The following is a 19,058-nucleotide window of genomic DNA, read 5'->3' as shown; positions in this document are numbered from 1 at the left end:
TCTTCTCTGTGGAGCACTTGAAGGGTTTTGCTACAAATTATTTTTGCTGACTATATTAAACACAGTTGGAAGCTACGTGTTTCAAAAGAAAAACACCAATTGCTTGGGCTCGTCCGGGATTTGAACCCGGGACCTCTCGCACCCTAAGCGAGAATCATACCCCTAGACCAACGAGCCATTACATTAGTTGGGTTTTAGGAAAAAAATTGCCAGACTAACGCGCCAGACAGCGTTTGTGTTCTCAAAATAGAAACAAAGTTTTCGTTTTGAAGTGAGGATTTTAAATTTCCTCAATAGGATCTGTTTTTCCAATATCATTTTCATTGTATGGGTAAATTAACAGTTGAGGTTTATGTACGATGGTAATAAATCATATTGACAGTTGTCAAAGTTGAGTCTGTTTCTGGTCAAATTGCTGGGGAAGACTTAAAATGTCCATTCATTTCTTAATTGTTTATGAGGGCTTTGTTGGTTTAGGAGAAATTTGTGGTTCAAATATATGTTGGAAAAGCACATGAAGGATTTAACTTTCTTTCTCATATTCTGCATGCTATCACCATGTTGAAAATAAAGTAAAGATGTGCAGAGGAGAAATTAATTATAAATAGTCTTGTGCAAAATAATGTTTGGGGAGGTTGGCCTGGTTCCATAACTTGAATCCACAGCCGAACGTAACGACTGCCTTGAATTTACCTTTACAGTTTTATTCATCGATACATTCAGGCGTGTACTGGAAGGAATTTGATTCAAACCTACCCTCTCCAACACATATTTGCACATGTCTAAGTATGAATAAAAATAGAATTCCGTATGTCAAAACATATATTTTTTTCCCCTTTGTTTGTTGTTAACAAAGATTTTGCAGTCTTAAGAAAGACTTTGCAGTCTTAAAAGCGTCATCTGAGCAGTTAGGACTTGCATTAATGACTTACGATAAACCATTGATTTTAAATGGTTGATAATGAAAACAACACATTTTTTATGATTTCTCTCATACAATTCTAAGTAAAAGCTAAACTTGTATTAATATAAGATGTTAGCTTTGAAAGGTGATATCAGAAGCACCAGGAAATATATATATTGATGGTGGCATGCCAACATCTTCTCTGTGGAGCACTTGAAGGGTTTTGCTACAAATGATTTTTGCTGACTATATTAAACACAGTTGGAAGCTACGTGTTTCAAAAGAAAAACACAAATTGCTTGGGCTTGTCCGGGATTTAAACCCGGGACCTCTCGCACCCAAAGCGAGAATCATACCCCTAGACCAACGAGCCATTACATTAGTTGGGTTTTAGGAAAAAAATTGCCAGACTAACGCGCCAGACAGCGTTTGTGTTCTCAAAATAGAAACAAAGTTTTCGTTTTGAAGTGAGGATTTTAAATTTCCTCAATAGGATCTGTTTTTCCAATATCATTTTCATTGTATGGGTAAATTAACAGTTGAGGTTTATGTACGATGGTGATAAATCATATTGACAGTTGTCAAAGTTGAGTCTGTTTCTGGTCAAATTGCTGGGGTAGACTTAAAATGTCCATTCATTTCTTAATTGTTTATGAGGGCTTTGTTGGTTTAGGAGAAATTTGTGGTTCAAATATATGTTGGAAAAGCACATGAAGGATTTAACTTTCTTTCTCATATTCTGCATGCTATCACCATGTTGAAAATAAAGTAAAGATGTGCAGAGGAGAAATTAATTATAAATAGTCTTGTGCAAAATAATGTTTGGGGAGGTTGGCCTGGTTCCATAACTTGAATCCACAGCCGAACGTAACGACTGCCTTGAATTTACCTTTACAGTTTTATTCATCGATACATTCAGGCGTGTACTGGAAGGAATTTGATTCAAACCTACCCTCTCCAACACATATTTGCACATGTCTAAGTATGAATAAAAATAGAATTCCGTATGTCAAAACATATATTTTTTTCCCCTTTGTTTGTTGTTAACAAAGATTTTGCAGTCTTAAGAAAGACTTTGCAGTCTTAAAAGCGTCATCTGAGCAGTTAGGACTTGCATTAATGACTTACGATAAACCATTGATTTTAAATGGTTGATAATGAAAACAACACATTTTTTATGATTTCTCTCATACAATTCTAAGTAAAAGCTAAACTTGTATTAATATAAGATGTTAGCTTTGAAAGGTGATATCAGAAGCACCAGGAAATATATATATTGATGGTGGCATGCCAACATCTTCTCTGTGGAGCACTTGAAGGGTTTTGCTACAAATGATTTTTGCTGACTATATTAAACACAGTTGGAAGCTACGTGTTTCAAAAGAAAAACACCAATTGCTTGGGCTCGTCCGGGATTTGAACCCGGGACCTCTCGCACCCAAAGCGAGAATCATACCCCTAGACCAACGAGCCATTACATTAGTTGGGTTTTAGGAAAAAAATTGCCAGACTAACGCGCCAGACAGCGTTTGTGTTCTCAAAATAGAAACAAAGTTTTCGTTTTGAAGTGAGGATTTTAAATTTCCTCAATAGGATCTGTTTTTCCAATATCATTTTCATTGTATGGGTAAATTAACAGTTGAGGTTTATGTACGATGGTGATAAATCATATTGACAGTTGTCAAAGTTGAGTCTGTTTCTGGTCAAATTGCTGGGGAAGACTTAAAATGTCCATTCATTTCTTAATTGTTTATGAGGGCTTTGTTGGTTTAGGAGAAATTTGTGGTTCAAATATATGTTGGAAAAGCACATGAAGGATTTAACTTTCTTTCTCATATTCTGCATGCTATCACCATGTTGAAAATAAAGTAAAGATGTGCAGAGGAGAAATTAATTATAAATAGTCTTGTGCAAAATAATGTTTGGGGAGGTTGGCCTGGTTCCATAACTTGAATCCACAGCCGAACGTAACGACTGCCTTGAATTTACCTTTACAGTTTTATTCATCGATACATTCAGGCGTGTACTGGAAGGAATTTGATTCAAACCTACCCTCTCCAACACATATTTGCACATGTCTAAGTATGAATAAAAATAGAATTCCGTATGTCAAAACATATATTTTTTTCCCCTTTGTTTGTTGTTAACAAAGATTTTGCAGTCTTAAGAAAGACTTTGCAGTCTTAAAAGCGTCATCTGAGCAGTTAAGACTTGCATTAATGACTTACGATAAACCATTGATTTTAAATGGTTGATAACGAAAACAACACATTTTTTATGATTTCTCTCATACAATTCTAAGTAAAAGCTAAACTTGTATTAATATAAGATGTTAGCTTTGAAAGGTGATATCAGAAGCACCAGGAAATATATATATATTGATGGTGGCATGCCAACATCTTCTCTGTGGAGCACTTGAAGGGTTTTGCTACAAATGATTTTTGCTGACTATATTAAACACAGTTGGAATCTACGTGTTTCAAAATAAAAACACCAATTGCATGGGCTCGTCCGGGATTTGAACCCGGGACCTCTCGCCCCTAGACCAATCATACCCCTAGACCAACGAGCCATTACATTAGCTGGGTTTTAGGAAAAAAATTGACAGACTAACGTGCCATACAGCGTTTGTGTTCTCAAAATAGAAACAAAGTTTTCGTTTTGAAGTGAGGATTTTAAATTTCCTCAATAGGATCTGTTTTTCCAATATCATTTTCATTGTATGGGTAAATTAACAGTTGAGGTTTATGTACGATGGTGTTAAATCATATTGACAGTTGTCAAAGTTGAGTCTGTTTCTGGTCAAATTGCTGGGGAAGACTTAAAATGTCCATTCATTTCTTAATTGTTTATGAGGGCTTTGTTGGTTTAGGAGAAATTTGTGGTTCAAATATATGTTGGAAAAGCACATGAAGGATTTAACTTTCTTTCTCATATTCTGCATGCTATCACCATGTTGAAAATAAAGTAAAGATGTGCAGAGGAGAAATTAATTATAAATAGTCTTGTGCAAAATAATGTTTGGGGAGGTTGGCCTGGTTCCATAACTTGAATCCACAGCCGAACGTAACGACTGCCTTGAATTTACCTTTACAGTTTTATTCATCGATACATTCAGGCGTGTACTGGAAGGAATTTGATTCAAACCTACCCTCTCCAACACATATTTGCACATGTCTAAGTATGAATAAAAATAGAATTCCGTATGTCAAAACATATATTTTTTTCACCTTTGTTTGTTGTTAACAAAGATTTTGCAGTCTTAAGAAAGACTTTGCAGTCTTAAAAGCGTCATCTGAGCAGTTAGGACTTGCATTAATGACTTACGATAAACCATTGATTTTAAATGGTTGATAATGAAAACAACACATTTTTTATGATTTCTCTCATACAATTCTAAGTAAAAGCTAAACTTGTATTAATATAAGATGTTAGCTTTGAAAGGTGATATCAGAAGCACCAGGAAATATATATATTGATGGTGGCATGCCAACATCTTCTCTGTGGAGCACTTGAAGGGTTTTGCTACAAATGATTTTTGCTGACTATATTAAACACAGTTGGAATCTACGTGTTTCAAAATAAAAACACCAATTGCATGGGCTCGTCCGGGATTTGAACCCGGGACCTCTCGCACCCAAAGCGAGAATCATACCCCTAGACCAACGAGCCATTACATTAGCTGTGTTTTAGGAAAAAAATTGCCAGACTAACGCGCCAGACAGCGTTTGTGTTCTCAAAATAGAAACAAAGTTTTCGTTTTGAAGTGAGGATTTTAAATTTCCTCAATAGGATCTGTTTTTCCAATATCATTTTCATTGTATGTGTAAATTAACAGTTGAGGTTTATGTACGATGGTGTTAAATCATATTGACAGTTGTCAAAGTTGAGTCTGTTTCTGGTCAAATTGCTGGGGAATTTACCTTTACAGTTTTATTCATCGATACATTCAGGCGTGTACTGGAAGGAATTTGATTCAAACCTACCCTCTCCAACACATATTTGCACATGTCTAAGTATGAATAAAAATAGAATTCCGTATGTCAAAACATATATTTTTTCCCCTTTGTTTGTTGTTAACAAAGATTTTGCAGTCTTAAGAAAGACTTTGCAGTCTTAAAAGCGTCATCTGAGCAGTTAGGACTTGCATTAATGACTTACGATAAACCATTGATTTTAAATGGTTGATAATGAAAACAACACATTTTTTTATGATTTCTCTCATACAATTCTAAGTAAAAGCTAAACTTGTATTAATATAAGATGTTAGCTTTGAAAGGTGATATCAGAAGCACCAGGAAATATATATATTGATGGTGGCATACCAACATCTTCTCTGTGGAGCACTTGAAGGGTTTTGCTACAAATGATTTTTGCTGACTATATTAAACACAGTTGGAATCTACGTGTTTCAAAATAAAAACACCAATTGCATGGGCTCGTCCGGGATTTGAACCCGGGACCTCTCGCACACAAAGCGAGAATCATACCCCTAGACCAACGAGCCATTACAGTAGCTGGGTTTTAGGAAAAAAATTGCCAGACTAACGCGCCAGACAGCGTTTGTGTTCTCAAAATAGAAACAAAGTTTTCGTTTTGAAGTGAGGATTTTAAATTTCCTCAATAGGATCTGTTTTTCCAATATCATTTTCATTGTATGTGTAAATTAACAGTTGAGGTTTATGTACGATGGTGTTAAATCATATTGACAGTTGTCAAAGTTGAGTCTGTTTCTGGTCAAATTGCTGGGGAAGACTTAAAAAGTCCATTCATTTCTTAATTGTTTATGAGGGCTTTGTTGGTTTAGGAGAAATTTGTGGTTCAAATATATGTTGGAAAAGCACATGAAGGATTCAACTTTCTTTCTCATATTCTGCATGCTATCACCATGTTGAAAATAAAGTAAAGATGTGCAGAGGAGAAATTAATTATAAATAGTCTTGTGAAAAATAATGTTTGGGGAGGTTGGCCTGGTTCCATAACTTAAATCCACAGCCGAACGTAACGACTGCCTTGAATTTACCTTCACAGTTTTATTCATCGATACATTCAGGCGTGTACTGGAAGGAATTTGATTCAAACCTACCCTCTCCAACACATATTTGCACATGTCTAAGTATGAATAAAAATAGAATTCCGTATGTCAAAACATATATTTTTTTCCCCTTTGTTTGTTGTTAACAAAGATTTTGCAGTCTTAAGAAAGACTTTGCAGTCTTAAAAGCGTCATCTGAGCAGTTAGGACTTGCATTAATGACTTACGATAAACCATTGATTTTAAATGGTTGATAATGAAAACAACAATTTTTTTATGATTTCTCTCATACAATTCTAAGTAAAAGCTAAACTTGTATTAATATAAGATGTTAGCTTTGAAAGGTGATATCAGAAGCACCAGGAAATATATATATTGATGGTGGCATGCCAACATCTTCTCTGTGGAGCACTTGAAGGGTTTTGCTACAAATGATTTTTGCTGACTATATTAAACACAGTTGGAAGCTACGTGTTTCAAAAGAAAAACACCAATTGCTTGGGCTCATCCGGGATTTGAACCCGGGACCTCTCGCACTCAAAGCGAGAATCATACCCCTAGACCAACGAGCCATTACATTAGTTGGGTTTTAGGAAAAAAATTGCCAGACTAACGCGCCAGACAGCGTTTGTGTTCTCAAAATAGAAACAAAGTTTTCGTTTTGAAGTGAGGATTTTAAATTTCCTCAATAGGATCTGTTTTTCCTATATCATTTTCATTGTATGGGTAAATTAACAGTTGAGGTTTATGTACGATGGTGATAAATCATATTGACAGTTGTCAAAGTTGAGTCTGTTTCTGGTCAAATTGCTGGGGAAGACTTAAAATTTCCATTCATTTCTTAATTGTTTATGAGGGCTTTGTTGGTTTAGGAGAAATTTGTGGTTCAAATATATGTTGGAAAAGCACATGAAGGATTCAACTTTCTTTCTCATATTCTGCATGCTATCACCATGTTGAAAATAAAGTAAAGATGTGCAGAGGAGAAATTAATTATAAATAGTCTTGTGCAAAATAATGTTTGGGGAGGTTGGCCTGGTTCCATAACTTGAATCCACAGCCGAACGTAACGACTGCCTTGAATTTACCTTCACAGTTTTATTCATCGATACATTTAGGCGTGTACTGGAAGGAATTTGATTCAAACCTACCCTCTCCAACACATATTTGCACATGTCTAAGTATGAATAAAAATAGAATTCCGAATGTCAAAACATATATTTTTTTCCCCTTTGTTTGTTGTTAACAAAGATTTTGCAGTCTTAAGAAAGACTTTGCAGTCTTAAAAGCGTCATCTGAGCAGTTAGGACTTGCATTAATGACTTACGATAAACCATTGATTTTAAATGGTTGATAATGAAAACAACAAATTTTTTATGATTTCTCTCATACAATTCTAAGTAAAAGCTAAACTTGTATTAATATAAGATGTTAGCTTTGAAAGGTGATATCAGAAGCACCAGGAAATATATATATTGATGGTGGCATGCCAACATCTTCTCTGTGGAGAACTTGAAGGGTTTTGCTACAAATGATTTTTGCTGACTACATTAAACACAGTTGGAAGCTACGTGTTTCAAAAGAAAAACACCAATTGCTTGGGCTTTTCTGGGATTTAAACCCGGGACCTCTCGCACCCAAAGCGAGAATCATACCCCTAGACCAACGAGCCATTACATTAGTTGGGTTTTAGGAAAAAAATTGCCAGACTAACGCGCCAGACAGCGTTTGTGTTCTCAAAATAGAAACAAAGTTTTCGTTTTGAAGTGAGGATTTTAAATTTCCTCAATAGGATCTGTTTTTCCTATATCATTTTCATTGTATGGGTAAATTAACAGTTGAGGTTTATGTACGATGGTGATAAATCATATTGACAGTTGTCAAAGTTGAGTCTGTTTCTGGTCAAATTGCTGGGGAAGACTTAAAATGTCCATTCATTTCTTAATTGTTTATGAGGGCTTTGTTGGTTTAGGAGAAATTTGTGGTTCAAATATATGTTGGAAAAGCACATGAAGGATTTAACTTTCTTTCTCATATTCTGCATGCTATCACCATGTTGAAAATAAAGTAAAGATGTGCAGAGGAGAAATTAATTATAAATAGTCTTGTGCAAAATAATGTTTGGGGAGGTTGGCCTGGTTCCATAACTTGAATCCACAGCCGAACGTAACGACTGCCTTGAATTTACCTTTACAGTTTTATTCATCGATACATTCAGGCGTGTACTGGAAGGAATTTGATTCAAACCTACCCTCTCCAACACATATTTGCACATGTCTAAGTATGAATAAAAATAGAATTCCGTATGTCAAAACATATATTTTTTTCCCTTTTGTTTGTTGTTAACAAAGATTTTGCAGTCTTAAGAAAGACTTTGCAGTCTTAAAAGCGTCATCTGAGCAGTTAGGACTTGCATTAATGACTTACGATAAACCATTGATTTTAAATGGTTGATAATGAAAACAACACATTTTTTATGATTTCTCTCATACAATTCTAAGTAAAAGCTAAACTTGTATTAATATAAGATGTTAGCTTTGAAAGGTGATATCAGAAGCACCAGGAAATATATATATTGATGGTGGCATGCCAACATCTTCTCTGTGGAGCACTTGAAGGGTTTTGCTACAAATGATTTTTGCTGACTATATTAAACACAGTTGGAAGCTACGTGTTTCAAAAGAAAAACACCAATTGCTTGGGCTCGTCCGGGATTTGAACCCGGGACCTCTCGCACCCAAAGCGAGAATCATACCCCTAGACCAACGAGCCATTACATTAGGTGGGTTTTAGGAAAAAAATTGCCAGACTAACGCGCCAGACAGCGTTTGTGTTCTCAAAATAGAAACAAAGTTTTCGTTTTGAAGTGAGGATTTTAAATTTCCTCAATAGGATCTGTTTTTCCTATATCATTTTCATTGTATGGGTAAATTAACAGTTGAGGTTTATGTACGATGGTGATAAATCATATTGACAGTTGTCAAAGTTGAGTCTGTTTCTGGTCAAATTGCTGGGGAAGACTTAAAATTTCCATTCATTTCTTAATTGTTTATGAGGGCTTTGTTGGTTTAGGAGAAATTTGTGGTTCAAATATATGTTGGAAAAGCACATGAAGGATTCAACTTTCTTTCTCATATTCTGCATGCTATCACCATGTTGAAAATAAAGTAAAGATGTGCAGAGGAGAAATTAATTATAAATAGTCTTGTGCAAAATAATGTTTGGGGAGGTTGGCCTGGTTCCATAACTTGAATCCACAGCCGAACGTAACGACTGCCTTGAATTTACCTTTACAGTTTTATTCATCGATACATTCAGGCGTGTACTGGAAGGAATTTGATTCAAACCTACCCTCTCCAACACATATTTGCACATGTCTAAGTATGAATAAAAATAGAATTCCGTATGTCAAAACATATATTTTTTTCCCCTTTGTTTGTTGTTAACAAAGATTTTTCAGTCTTAAGAAAGACTTTGCAGTCTTAAAAGCGTCATCTGAGCAGTTAGGACTTGCATTAATGACTTACGATAAACCATTGATTTTAAATGGTTGATAATGAAAACAACACATTTTTTATGATTTCTCTCATACAATTCTAAGTAAAAGCTAAACTTGTATTAATATAAGATGTTAGCTTTGAAAGGTGATATCAGAAGCACCAGGAAATATATATATTGATGGTGGCATGCCAACATCTTCTCTGTGGAGCACTTGAAGGGTTTTGCTACAAATGATTTTTGCTGACTATATTAAACACAGTTGGAAGCTACGTGTTTCAAAAGAAAAACACCAATTGCTTGGGCTCGTCCGGGATTTGAACCCGGGACCTCTCGCACCCAAAGCGAGAATCATACCCCTAGACCAACGAGCCATTACATTAGTTGGAATTTAGGAAAAAAATTGCCAGACTAACGCGCCAGACAGCGTTTGTGTTCTCAAAATAGAAACAAAGTTTTCGTTTTGAAGTGAGGATTTTAAATTTCCTAAATAGGATCTGTTTTTCCAATATCATTTTCATTGTATGGGTAAATTAACAGTTGAGGTTTATGTACGATGGTGATAAATCATATTGACAGTTGTCAAAGTTGAGTCTGTTTCTGGTCAAATTGCTGGGGAAGACTTAAAATTTCCATTCATTTCTTAATTGTTTATGAGGGCTTTGTTGGTTTAGGAGAAATTTGTGGTTCAAATATATGTTGGAAAAGCACATGAAGGATTCAACTTTCTTTCTCATATTCTGCATGCTATCACCATGTTGAAAATAAAGTAAAGATGTGCAGAGGAGAAATTAATTATAAATAGTCTTGTGCAAAATAATGTTTGGGGAGGTTGGCCTGGTTCCATAACTTGAATCCACAGCCGAACGTAACGACTGCCTTGAATTTACCTTCACAGTTTTATTCATCGATACATTTAGGCGTGTACTGGAAGGAATTTGATTCAAACCTACCCTCTCCAACACATATTTGCACATGTCTAAGTATGAATAAAAATAGAATTCCGAATGTCAAAACATATATTTTTTTCCCCTTTGTTTGTTGTTAACAAAGATTTTGCAGTCTTAAGAAAGACTTTGCAGTCTTAAAAGCGTCATCTGAGCAGTTAGGACTTGCATTAATGACTTACGATAAACCATTGATTTTAAATGGTTGATAATGAAAACAACAAATTTTTTATGATTTCTCTCATACAATTCTAAGTAAAAGCTAAACTTGTATTAATATAAGATGTTAGCTTTGAAAGGTGATATCAGAAGCACCAGGAAATATATATATTGATGGTGGCATGCCAACATCTTCTCTGTGGAGAACTTGAAGGGTTTTGCTACAAATGATTTTTGCTGACTATATTAAACACAGTTGGAAGCTACGGACCTCTCGCACCCAAAGCGAGAATCATACCCCTAGACCAACGAGCCATTACATTAGTTGGGTTTTAGGAAAAAAATTGCCAGACTAACGCGCCAGACAGCGTTTGTGTTCTCAAAATAGAAACAAAGTTTTCGTTTTGAAGTGAGGATTTTAAATTTCCTCAATAGGATCTGTTTTTCCAATATCATTTTCATTGTATGGGTAAATTAACAGTTGAGGTTTATGTACGATGGTGATAAATCATATTGACAGTTGTCAAAGTTGAGTCTGTTTCTGGTCAAATTGCTGGGGAAGACTTAAAATGTCCATTCATTTCTTAATTGTTTATGAGGGCTTTGTTGGTTTAGGAGAAATTTGTGGTTCAAATATATGTTGGAAAAGCACATGAAGGATTTAACTTTCTTTCTCATATTCTGCATGCTATCACCATGTTGAAAATAAAGTAAAGATGTGCAGAGGAGAAATTAATTATAAATAGTCTTGTGCAAAATAATGTTTGGGGAGGTTGGCCTGGTTCCATAACTTGAATCCACAGCCGAACGTAACGACTGCCTTGAATTTACCTTTACAGTTTTATTCATCGATACATTCAGGCGTGTACTGGAAGGAATTTGATTCAAACCTACCCTCTCCAACACATATTTGCACATGTCTAAGTATGAATAAAAATAGAATTCCGTATGTCAAAACATATATTTTTTTCCCTTTTGTTTGTTGTTAACAAAGATTTTGCAGTCTTAAGAAAGACTTTGCAGTCTTAAAAGCGTCATCTGAGCAGTTAGGACTTGCATTAATGACTTACGATAAACCATTGATTTTAAATGGTTGATAATGAAAACAACACATTTTTTATGATTTCTCTCATACAATTCTAAGTAAAAGCTAAACTTGTATTAATATAAGATGTTAGCTTTGAAAGGTGATATCAGAAGCACCAGGAAATATATATATTGATGGTGGCATGCCAACATCTTCTCTGTGGAGCACTTGAAGGGTTTTGCTACAAATGATTTTTGCTGACTATATTAAACACAGTTGGAAGCTACGTGTTTCAAAAGAAAAACACCAATTGCTTGGGCTCGTCCGGGATTTGAACCCGGGACCTCTCGCACCCAAAGCGAGAATCATACCCCTAGACCAACGAGCCATTACATTAGTTGGGTTTTAGGAAAAAAATTGCCAGACTAACGCGCCAGACAGCGTTTGTGTTCTCAAAATAGAAACAAAGTTTTCGTTTTGAAGTGAGGATTTTAAATTTCCTCAATAGGATCTGTTTTTCCTATATCATTTTCATTGTATGGGTAAATTAACAGTTGAGGTTTATGTACGATGGTGATAAATCATATTGACAGTTGTCAAAGTTGAGTCTGTTTCTGGTCAAATTGCTGGGGAAGACTTAAAATTTCCATTCATTTCTTAATTGTTTATGAGGGCTTTGTTGGTTTAGGAGAAATTTGTGGTTCAAATATATGTTGGAAAAGCACATGAAGGATTCAACTTTCTTTCTCATATTCTGCATGCTATCACCATGTTGAAAATAAAGTAAAGATGTGCAGAGGAGAAATTAATTATAAATAGTCTTGTGCAAAATAATGTTTGGGGAGGTTGGCCTGGTTCCATAACTTGAATCCACAGCCGAACGTAACGACTGCCTTGAATTTACCTTCACAGTTTTATTCATCGATACATTTAGGCGTGTACTGGAAGGAATTTGATTCAAACCTACCCTCTCCAACACATATTTGCACATGTCTAAGTATGAATAAAAATAGAATTCCGAATGTCAAAACATATATTTTTTTCCCCTTTGTTTGTTGTTAACAAAGATTTTGCAGTCTTAAGAAAGACTTTGCAGTCTTAAAAGCGTCATCTGAGCAGTTAGGACTTGCATTAATGACTTACGATAAACCATTGATTTTAAATGGTTGATAATGAAAACAACAAATTTTTTATGATTTCTCTCATACAATTCTAAGTAAAAGCTAAACTTGTATTAATATAAGATGTTAGCTTTGAAAGGTGATATCAGAAGCACCAGGAAATATATATATTGATGGTGGCATGCCAACATCTTCTCTGTGGAGAACTTGAAGGGTTTTGCTACAAATGATTTTTGCTGACTACATTAAACACAGTTGGAAGCTACGTGTTTCAAAAGAAAAACACCAATTGCTTGGGCTTTTCTGGGATTTAAACCCGGGACCTCTCGCACCCAAAGCGAGAATCATACCCCTAGACCAACGAGCCATTACATTAGTTGGGTTTTAGGAAAAAAATTGCCAGACTAACGCGCCAGACAGCGTTTGTGTTCTCAAAATAGAAACAAAGTTTTCGTTTTGAAGTGAGGATTTTAAATTTCCTCAATAGGATCTGTTTTTCCTATATCATTTTCATTGTATGGGTAAATTAACAGTTGAGGTTTATGTACGATGGTGATAAATCATATTGACAGTTGTCAAAGTTGAGTCTGTTTCTGGTCAAATTGCTGGGGAAGACTTAAAATGTCCATTCATTTCTTAATTGTTTATGAGGGCTTTGTTGGTTTAGGAGAAATTTGTGGTTCAAATATATGTTGGAAAAGCACATGAAGGATTTAACTTTCTTTCTCATATTCTGCATGCTATCACCATGTTGAAAATAAAGTAAAGATGTGCAGAGGAGAAATTAATTATAAATAGTCTTGTGCAAAATAATGTTTGGGGAGGTTGGCCTGGTTCCATAACTTGAATCCACAGCCGAACGTAACGACTGCCTTGAATTTACCTTTACAGTTTTATTCATCGATACATTCAGGCGTGTACTGGAAGGAATTTGATTCAAACCTACCCTCTCCAACACATATTTGCACATGTCTAAGTATGAATAAAAATAGAATTCCGTATGTCAAAACATATATTTTTTTCCCTTTTGTTTGTTGTTAACAAAGATTTTGCAGTCTTAAGAAAGACTTTGCAGTCTTAAAAGCGTCATCTGAGCAGTTAGGACTTGCATTAATGACTTACGATAAACCATTGATTTTAAATGGTTGATAATGAAAACAACACATTTTTTATGATTTCTCTCATACAATTCTAAGTAAAAGCTAAACTTGTATTAATATAAGATGTTAGCTTTGAAAGGTGATATCAGAAGCACCAGGAAATATATATATTGATGGTGGCATGCCAACATCTTCTCTGTGGAGCACTTGAAGGGTTTTGCTACAAATGATTTTTGCTGACTATATTAAACACAGTTGGAAGCTACGTGTTTCAAAAGAAAAACACCAATTGCTTGGGCTCGTCCGGGATTTGAACCCGGGACCTCTCGCACCCAAAGCGAGAATCATACCCCTAGACCAACGAGCCATTACATTAGGTGGGTTTTAGGAAAAAAATTGCCAGACTAACGCGCCAGACAGCGTTTGTGTTCTCAAAATAGAAACAAAGTTTTCGTTTTGAAGTGAGGATTTTAAATTTCCTCAATAGGATCTGTTTTTCCTATATCATTTTCATTGTATGGGTAAATTAACAGTTGAGGTTTATGTACGATGGTGATAAATCATATTGACAGTTGTCAAAGTTGAGTCTGTTTCTGGTCAAATTGCTGGGGAAGACTTAAAATGTCCATTCATTTCTTAATTGTTTATGAGGGCTTTGTTGGTTTAGGAGAAATTTGTGGTTCAAATATATGTTGGAAAAGCACATGAAGGATTTAACTTTCTTTCTCATATTCTGCATGCTATCACCATGTTGAAAATAAAGTAAAGATGTGCAGAGGAGAAATTAATTATAAATAGTCTTGTGCAAAATAATGTTTGGGGAGGTTGGCCTGGTTCCATAACTTGAATCCACAGCCGAACGTAACGACTGCCTTGAATTTACCTTTACAGTTTTATTCATCGATACATTCAGGCGTGTACTGGAAGGAATTTGATTCAAACCTACCCTCTCCAACACATATTTGCACATGTCTAAGTATGAATAAAAATAGAATTCCGTATGTCAAAACATATATTTTTTTCCCTTTTGTTTGTTGTTAACAAAGATTTTGCAGTCTTAAGAAAGACTTTGCAGTCTTAAAAGCGTCATCTGAGCAGTTAGGACTTGCATTAATGACTTACGATAAACCATTGATTTTAAATGGTTGATAATGAAAACAACACATTTTTTATGATTTCTCTCATACAATTCTAAGTAAAAGCTAAACTTGTATTAATATAAGATGTTAGCTTTGAAAGGTGATATCAGAAGCACCAGGAAATATATATATTGATGGTGGCATGCCAACATCTTCTCTGTGGAGCACTTGAAGGGTTTTGCTACAAATGATTTTTGCTGACTATATTAAACACAGTTGGAAGCTACGTGTTTCAAAAGAAAAACACCAATTGCTTGGGCTCGTCCGGGATTTGAACCCGGGACCTCTCGCACCCAAAGCGAGAATCATACCCCTAGACCAACGAGCCATTACATTAGGTGGGTTTTAGGAAAAAAATTGCCAGACTAACGCGCCAGACAGCGTTTGTGTTCTCAAAATAGAAACAAAGTTTTCGTTTTGAAGTGAGGATTTTAAATTTCCTCAATAGGATCTGTTTTTCCTATATCATTTTCATTGTATGGGTAAATTAACAGTTGAGGTTTATGTACGATGGTGATAAATCATATTGACAGTTGTCAAAGTTGAGTCTGTTTCTGGTCAAATTGCTGGGGAAGACTTAAAATTTCCATTCATTTCTTAATTGTTTATGAGGGCTTTGTTGGTTTAGGAGAAATTTGTGGTTCAAATATATGTTGGAAAAGCACATGAAGGATTCAACTTTCTTTCTCATATTCTGCATGCTATCACCATGTTGAAAATAAAGTAAAGATGTGCAGAGGAGAAATTAATTATAAATAGTCTTGTGCAAAATAATGTTTGGGGAGGTTGGCCTGGTTCCATAACTTGAATCCACAGCCGAACGTAACGACTGCCTTGAATTTACCTTTACAGTTTTATTCATCGATACATTCAGGCGTGTACTGGAAGGAATTTGATTCAAACCTACCCTCTCCAACACATATTTGCACATGTCTAAGTATGAATAAAAATAGAATTCCGTATGTCAAAACATATATTTTTTTCCCCTTTGTTTGTTGTTAACAAAGATTTTTCAGTCTTAAGAAAGACTTTGCAGTCTTAAAAGCGTCATCTGAGCAGTTAGGACTTGCATTAATGACTTACGATAAACCATTGATTTTAAATGGTTGATAATGAAAACAACACATTTTTTATGATTTCTCTCATACAATTCTAAGTAAAAGCTAAACTTGTATTAATATAAGATGTTAGCTTTGAAAGGTGATATCAGAAGCACCAGGAAATATATATATTGATGGTGGCATGCCAACATCTTCTCTGTGGAGCACTTGAAGGGTTTTGCTACAAATGATTTTTGCTGACTATATTAAACACAGTTGGAAGCTACGTGTTTCAAAAGAAAAACACCAATTGCTTGGGCTCGTCCGGGATTTGAACCCGGGACCTCTCGCACCCAAAGCGAGAATCATACCCCTAGACCAACGAGCCATTACATTAGTTGGGTTTTAGGAAAAAAATTGCCAGACTAACGCGCCAGACAGCGTTTGTGTTCTCAAAATAGAAACAAAGTTTTCGTTTTGAAGTGAGGATTTTAAATTTCCTAAATAGGATCTGTTTTTCCAATATCATTTTCATTGTATGGGTAAATTAACAGTTGAGGTTTATGTACGATGGTGATAAATCATATTGACAGTTGTCAAAGTTGAGTCTGTTTCTGGTCAAATTGCTGGGGAAGACTTAAAATTTCCATTCATTTCTTAATTGTTTATGAGGGCTTTGTTGGTTTAGGAGAAATTTGTGGTTCAAATATATGTTGGAAAAGCACATGAAGGATTCAACTTTCTTTCTCATATTCTGCATGCTATCACCATGTTGAAAATAAAGTAAAGATGTGCAGAGGAGAAATTAATTATAAATAGTCTTGTGCAAAATAATGTTTGGGGAGGTTGGCCTGGTTCCATAACTTGAATCCACAGCCGAACGTAACGACTGCCTTGAATTTACCTTCACAGTTTTATTCATCGATACATTTAGGCGTGTACTGGAAGGAATTTGATTCAAACCTACCCTCTCCAACACATATTTGCACATGTCTAAGTATGAATAAAAATAGAATTCCGAATGTCAAAACATATATTTTTTTCCCCTTTGTTTGTTGTTAACAAAGATTTTGCAGTCTTAAGAAAGACTTTGCAGTCTTAAAAGCGTCATCTGAGCAGTTAGGACTTGCATTAATGACTTACGATAAACCATTGATTTTAAATGGTTGATAATGAAAACAACAAATTTTTTATGATTTCTCTCATACAATTCTAAGTAAAAGCTAAACTTGTATTAATATAAGATGTTAGCTTTGAAAGGTGATATCAGAAGCACCAGGAAATATATATATTGATGGTGGCATGCCAACATCTTCTCTGTGGAGAACTTGAAGGGTTTTGCTACAAATGATTTTTGCTGACTATATTAAACACAGTTGGAAGCTACGGACCTCTCGCACCCAAAGCGAGAATCATACCCCTAGACCAACGAGCCATTACATTAGTTGGGTTTTAGGAAAAAAATTGCCAGACTAACGCGCCAGACAGCGTTTGTGTTCTCAAAATAGAAACAAAGTTTTCGTTTTGAAGTGAGGATTTTAAATTTCCTCAATAGGATCTGTTTTTCCAATATCATTTTCATTGTATGGGTAAATTAACAGTTGAGGTTTATGTACGATGGTGATAAATCATATTGACAGTTGTCAAAGTTGAGTCTGTTTCTGGTCAAATTGCTGGGGAAGACTTAAAATGTCCATTCATTTCTTAATTGTTTATGAGGGCTTTGTTGGTTTAGGAGAAATTTGTGGTTCAAATATATGTTGGAAAAGCACATGAAGGATTTAACTTTCTTTCTCATATTCTGCATGCTATCACCATGTTGAAAATAAAGTAAAGATGTGCAGAGGAGAAATTAATTATAAATAGTCTTGTGCAAAATAATGTTTGGGGAGGTTGGCCTGGTTCCATAACTTGAATCCACAGCCGAACGTAACGACTGCCTTGAATTTACCTTTACAGTTTTATTCATCGATACATTCAGGCGTGTACTGGAAGGAATTTGATTCAAACCTACCCTCTCCAACACATATTTGCACATGTCTAAGTATGAATAAAAATAGAATTCCGTATGTCAAAACATATATTTTTTTCCCTTTTGTTTGTTGTTAACAAAGATTTTGCAGTCTTAAGAAAGACTTTGCAGTCTTAAAAGCGTCATCTGAGCAGTTAGGACTTGCATTAATGACTTACGATAAACCATTGATTTTAAATGGTTGATAATGAAAACAACACATTTTTTATGATTTCTCTCATACAATTCTAAGTAAAAGCTAAACTTGTATTAATATAAGATGTTAGCTTTGAAAGGTGATATCAGAAGCACCAGGAAATATATATATTGATGGTGGCATGCCAACATCTTCTCTGTGGAGCACTTGAAGGGTTTTGCTACAAATGATTTTTGCTGACTATATTAAACACAGTTGGAAGCTACGTGTTTCAAAAGAAAAACACCAATTGCTTGGGCTCGTCCGGGATTTGAACCCGGGACCTCTCGCACCCAAAGCGAGAATCATACCCCTAGACCAACGAGCCATTACATTAGTTGGGTTTTAGGAAAAAAATTGCCAGACTAACGCGCCAGACAGCGTTTGTGTTCTCAAAATAGAAACAAAGTTTTCGTTTTGAAGTGAGGATTTTAAATTTCCTCAATAGGATCTGTTTTTCCTATATCATTTTCATTGTATGGGTAAATTAACAGTTGAGGTTTATGTACGATGGTGATAAATCATATTGACAGTTGTCAAAGTTGAGTCTGTTTCTGGTCAAATTGCTGGGGAAGACTTAAAATTTCCATTCATTTCTTAATTGTTTATGAGGGCTTTGTTGGTTTAGGAGAAATTTGTGGTTCAAATATATGTTGGAAAAGCACATGAAGGATTCAACTTTCTTTCTCATATTCTGCATGCTATCACCATGTTGAAAATAAAGTAAAGATGTGCAGAGGAGAAATTAATTATAAATAGTCTTGTGCAAAATAATGTTTGGGGAGGTTGGCCTGGTTCCATAACTTGAATCCACAGCCGAACGTAACGACTGCCTTGAATTTACCTTCACAGTTTTATTCATCGATACATTTAGGCGTGTA

General features: G+C 35.2%; 11 non-coding genes across 11 annotated transcripts; all 11 read right to left on the bottom strand.

The window, feature by feature from the left end:
• Window positions 1-105: 105 nt before the first annotated feature.
• Window positions 106-177, bottom strand: TRNAP-AGG (transfer RNA proline (anticodon AGG)). Its single transcript has one exon. It is a non-coding gene; the product is annotated as a tRNA-Pro (tRNA).
• Window positions 178-2,305: 2,128 nt separating this feature from the next.
• Window positions 2,306-2,377, bottom strand: TRNAP-UGG (transfer RNA proline (anticodon UGG)). The gene has a single exon. It is a non-coding gene; the product is annotated as a tRNA-Pro (tRNA).
• A 2,127-nt stretch (window positions 2,378-4,504) lies between these two features.
• On the bottom strand, window positions 4,505-4,576 carry TRNAP-UGG (transfer RNA proline (anticodon UGG)). The gene has a single exon. It is a non-coding gene; the product is annotated as a tRNA-Pro (tRNA).
• A 763-nt stretch (window positions 4,577-5,339) lies between these two features.
• Window positions 5,340-5,411, bottom strand: TRNAT-UGU (transfer RNA threonine (anticodon UGU)). The gene has a single exon. It is a non-coding gene; the product is annotated as a tRNA-Thr (tRNA).
• Window positions 5,412-8,639: 3,228 nt separating this feature from the next.
• On the bottom strand, window positions 8,640-8,711 carry TRNAP-UGG (transfer RNA proline (anticodon UGG)). The gene has a single exon. It is a non-coding gene; the product is annotated as a tRNA-Pro (tRNA).
• A 1,028-nt stretch (window positions 8,712-9,739) lies between these two features.
• TRNAP-UGG (transfer RNA proline (anticodon UGG)) lies at window positions 9,740-9,811 on the bottom strand. The gene has a single exon. It is a non-coding gene; the product is annotated as a tRNA-Pro (tRNA).
• A 2,075-nt stretch (window positions 9,812-11,886) lies between these two features.
• Window positions 11,887-11,958, bottom strand: TRNAP-UGG (transfer RNA proline (anticodon UGG)). Its single transcript has one exon. It is a non-coding gene; the product is annotated as a tRNA-Pro (tRNA).
• Window positions 11,959-14,086: 2,128 nt separating this feature from the next.
• On the bottom strand, window positions 14,087-14,158 carry TRNAP-UGG (transfer RNA proline (anticodon UGG)). Its single transcript has one exon. It is a non-coding gene; the product is annotated as a tRNA-Pro (tRNA).
• A 1,028-nt stretch (window positions 14,159-15,186) lies between these two features.
• On the bottom strand, window positions 15,187-15,258 carry TRNAP-UGG (transfer RNA proline (anticodon UGG)). The gene has a single exon. It is a non-coding gene; the product is annotated as a tRNA-Pro (tRNA).
• A 1,028-nt stretch (window positions 15,259-16,286) lies between these two features.
• On the bottom strand, window positions 16,287-16,358 carry TRNAP-UGG (transfer RNA proline (anticodon UGG)). Its single transcript has one exon. It is a non-coding gene; the product is annotated as a tRNA-Pro (tRNA).
• Window positions 16,359-18,433: 2,075 nt separating this feature from the next.
• On the bottom strand, window positions 18,434-18,505 carry TRNAP-UGG (transfer RNA proline (anticodon UGG)). The gene has a single exon. It is a non-coding gene; the product is annotated as a tRNA-Pro (tRNA).
• Between the last annotated feature and the right edge of the window lie 553 nt (window positions 18,506-19,058).

Source organism: Pelobates fuscus, chromosome 6 (genome assembly GCF_036172605.1).
Source record: "Pelobates fuscus isolate aPelFus1 chromosome 6, aPelFus1.pri, whole genome shotgun sequence".
Lineage (NCBI taxonomy): Eukaryota > Metazoa > Chordata > Amphibia > Anura > Pelobatidae > Pelobates > Pelobates fuscus.
This window is presented reverse-complemented; position numbering and strand designations above follow the sequence as displayed.